Source organism: Euprymna scolopes, chromosome 14 (genome assembly GCF_053919585.1).
Source record: "Euprymna scolopes isolate OS-2025 chromosome 14, ASM5391958v1, whole genome shotgun sequence".
Lineage (NCBI taxonomy): Eukaryota > Metazoa > Mollusca > Cephalopoda > Sepiida > Sepiolidae > Euprymna > Euprymna scolopes.
The window spans coordinates 19947284-19951507 of NC_136495.1; positions in this window are offsets into that span (position 1 = coordinate 19947284).

Consider the following 4224-nt stretch of genomic DNA (forward strand, 5'->3'; position numbering starts at 1 on the left):
ACGGAAGCTATCCCAGTCAGCCATAGAGTATCGGTATACAGTACGGTGGAGGGGTACGTCTGGGGGCTTCTTACATTTCGTTTTTATCTTAACTGATACGACGGAGTGGTCGGAAGATCCTAGAGGCGAATGAACGGTACATGAACATAGCTCAGGGGAAGTTGACAGAAAAAGGTCTAAGAGGCTTGCATATTGATTGGGTGTATCGGGCACACGGGTGGGTTCGCGAACTATCTGAGTGAGGTCATAAGCAATGGCAAAATCATGACAAAACCTCCCCTCATCATCTGTCTTATTTGAATGGGTCAGCCATTCCACGTTATGGACGTTGAAGTCACCACAGATGTGGATGTTAGCCGAGGGATGTGAAGACAGTATGTGGTCTATTTTCTCAGATATGCTCTTAAAGATAGCAACTCCGCTGTTGTGGGGCTTATAGAGGGCAAATATAAATGCAGTGGTGTTAGCAAGTGCAACCCTGAAGAACATATAGGGTAAATTAGGATCTTCTCTAAAGATATCCCTGCCGCATGGGAAGCCATCCTTAATGTAGGCACATATTCCATGCCCATGGCGATCTTGGGTGTCAGATTTAGCCGTTAAATTGGAGTATCCATTAATTATGAACTCATCTAGGGAAGTGGTCGGCCCTATTCCAGTTTCACTTAGAAATAATATGTCCGGTTTCGTCTCCTGTAATTGGGTTTCAACCTCTGGAAGGTTGGAACGTAGACCCCTGATATTGGAGAAGGAGACCTGGTAGTAGGGGTCTACGCTGGAAGATGGGGTTCTAGGTTTAATCGAGTTTTTATTCTGGAGATATTTCATGTTGAGGTTTTGGGATTTGTGGAATAGGTCGGCATACTTGGTTAGAGCAGTACAGAGAGGGAAAGTAAGAGAGAAAAAGACAGGAAAAATTTTTTATTTGTAGCACACGAAAAGGTAAAGCCGTAACAATTACCCACTAGTATGGCATCGAGAGGCCCCACCAGTTATTCAACGGAGATGAATTTAGATACTATGAGTCACATCACAAGGTCCTGCTGCCACAGAGACACATGAGGTAAGAACAGGCTCAACTTACGGACATAAACACATATCGTTGAACAAAATAGATATGCTATCTTTGGCACGATGAAGGTACAACTCTCGCATACAACTGTTCCTCTTGTTGCATGAAGGTCGTAAATATGATACTGCACGTAACAATCACATACGTCCAGATATGCAAATATACATTGTAGTGGAACAACTTGTAGACAATTTATTGCAAACAAATCGACTAGAGAATCATCATGTGTTGTTTGGTTGGCAAAGTTATTCTTCCAGCTCATCAGCGTAACTTATTTATAACACTTCGCATAAGTCTTACATTTTTTGAAGAAAATTCGGAGTTATTATAACACCTTTAGTATGATCAGCTTTGGTGTTCGCAGTCAAATGGGTGGGTAAACAGCAAAATAAATAAAGAAATAAAATAAAGAAAAAGTTCAGCTAGAATTCGTCACTTTCAACTTCCTCAACTTCCTCAACTTCCAGCACGCATTCTGCTTCTCACATTTGCCAACAGACATTTTATTAACAAACTAACTCCATTCCATTTGCATATGTGTGCAGTGGGACGTGTACTCTCGTGCGATTCCACGAGACTATACCACATAAGTCTTTAATCTGTCTGTCTCTCTCTCTCTCTCTCTCTCAGATCCCACCCGAAGGTAAGTTGTACAGCCACATGATGCGCATATACGTGTCCGCTTTCTTCTTTGTTTATTATATTCAACTCTACAGTGTTGAACAAATATGTTAAGATGCCTATATGCCGGCATTTAAAGTTTGTGGACAGGTTTGTCATTTACAGTATTTCCAGATATATTTCATTGGTGATGCACAGCAAGAAGCAACAGCGAGATATAACTATGTATGCAAAACAAAGTTTGATATTATTTTCAATCTACAAATCAAGCTTCATTGAGAAAATAAATTTATCGAAAACTTTAAGATATGGAGCATGCTGCATGTGATGACTTTCAAGTGGTTATACATGCTGACAAAACACGGAGACATGAACATGAACGCCGTTTTAATGTCCCTGAGACACGTGAGTTTGCTGTTGTAAGAGTAGGTAAGAGGTTTCATCATCGGGACATCATTTTGTATCTCAGAAACAATCAACTTAAACGTATCGTTGAAACAAATAGGGCATATGATGCTTTATAGTACCCAATCATCCATTGGGCAGATCAAGAAGAGTATATTTTCTCGGCAAAACAAATTTTAACAGTAGTAGGAACAAGAATTTCGTGTAACAATTTCTACGCATATAAGATAGTGGACATGTTTATTAAATGTAAAAATCTATTCCAACAATATATAGTTGGCATGTATGCCAAAGTAGAGCATGAGAGGCTTATTTACATTAAAACTCATCAAAGGGAGCTAAGACTTTTCGATTACATTCACTTAAGAAACTCACTGATTATCGATAGCAACACTGAAAATGTGGGCCAATTGAATATCCTATCAGCAACATTTACTGGCAGACCTCGGTATATGCATGAACGTACACAAGATGTAATGGTATACTTAAGAAAACATTGAACTGCAGATTTATTTATAACTTTTACCTGCAATCCGAAATCGTCTGAGACTGTGTAACATCTTCTTCCAAATCAGCAACCACATGATCGGCATAATCTTATAGCAAGAGTTTTTCATCTAAGGTTAGGTATCCTTATACAACTACTTACGAAAGTAAACGTTTTGGAGTGGTAGTAGCATACATTTACACCGTTGAGTGGCAGAAAAGTGGATTGCCACACGCTCATTGTCTGGTTTGGCTTGAACAAAAGTTGAGATCCTCTTACATAGACTCGGTTATAAGTGCCGAAATTCCCGATCTTGTGACAGTTCCAGTTTTACATTATATCATTAGACACCACATGATTCATGGACCATTTGGAAACTTAAACATGTGGGGAAACGTGCATCTTACTTAATTAGCACGTGTGCATAATTCAACGGTTGTGGAATGAAATGAATGAAGAAGAAAGAAACAAAAATGGCTGCCTTATCTCTTTATATGCCTGCAATGTGACCACCCGATATGCATATGAGATGCTCCTGGTTGGAGATAAAAGAGGGTTGATTTTTTAGAGGGAGGCTGATTTTTTAAGTTGGATTTCGAAGAAATAAGTTGAATTAGCAGAAGTACGTTGGGAGTTGAGAGAAGGTGCGTTACGTATACAGAAGTTTGGAAGTTGGACGTTTGGACAACAGTGTAAACCTTACCCAGGAAATATCGGTGTGACGGGCGGAAGAAATAACACTCAAGTTATTGAATTATAAACAGGACTGCAAAATGTTACAGAGAAGGCCAATGCTAAGAGATATCCCAGGCAGTTTTGGAATGAAACTCAGTCGGATAAAAATGGTTACCCAATATATCGACGATTATCTACGGTAGCTGGGGGATTTGTAACAACAGTTACCCTCCTTGGCATTGTAAAGTTTTCTGTAGACAACCGATGGGTTGTACCATATAATAAACTCCTTTGTAAGATTTTTAACGTACATATCAATGTTGAATATTGTAACAGTGTGAAATCAAATACATTTGTAAATATATGAATACATGCAGTGATCATGATGTCTTCACAATCGAGAATAATGTTCATGACGAAGTTAAGAGATAGGGAACTGGCTTTTACATTTCTACTAATTAAGTCATTTGGAGAATACTTAACTTCCTCATAAATGTACATCATCCTCCGGTTATTCACTTGTCAGTCTGTGACCCAACCAGTCACAATCAGAAGAGATTACCCCGGAGGAAGGGTTAAAGAGAGCTGAATTGGGTTATGGCTGAAAATTGCCCCCAAAAAGGGACCAACGAAAGAGGAATTAGAACTCTTTTCATTTTAATGACAGACCCGGAAAACACCGGATCACTCTGCCAGGTGGAAAAGGAGAGTCGTGGTCGCCGATGTAAAATACACTTCTTTTGTAAAGAGAAAAACAAAGATGAAAATGCGAAACAATATTACTATGAAACATGATTATTTGGAGATATAACGGATGTTTTGGTCTCGAGCTGACCCTTGGCCAAGGATGGGTTCACGGGTGCTTGAGACGATATCGATATTGTCAGCGGAAAATTACCTGATCTGCATGTGGGGAGGGGGTAGCTGATTATTCAATCAGGACGAACCCAGATGTGATAGAGTA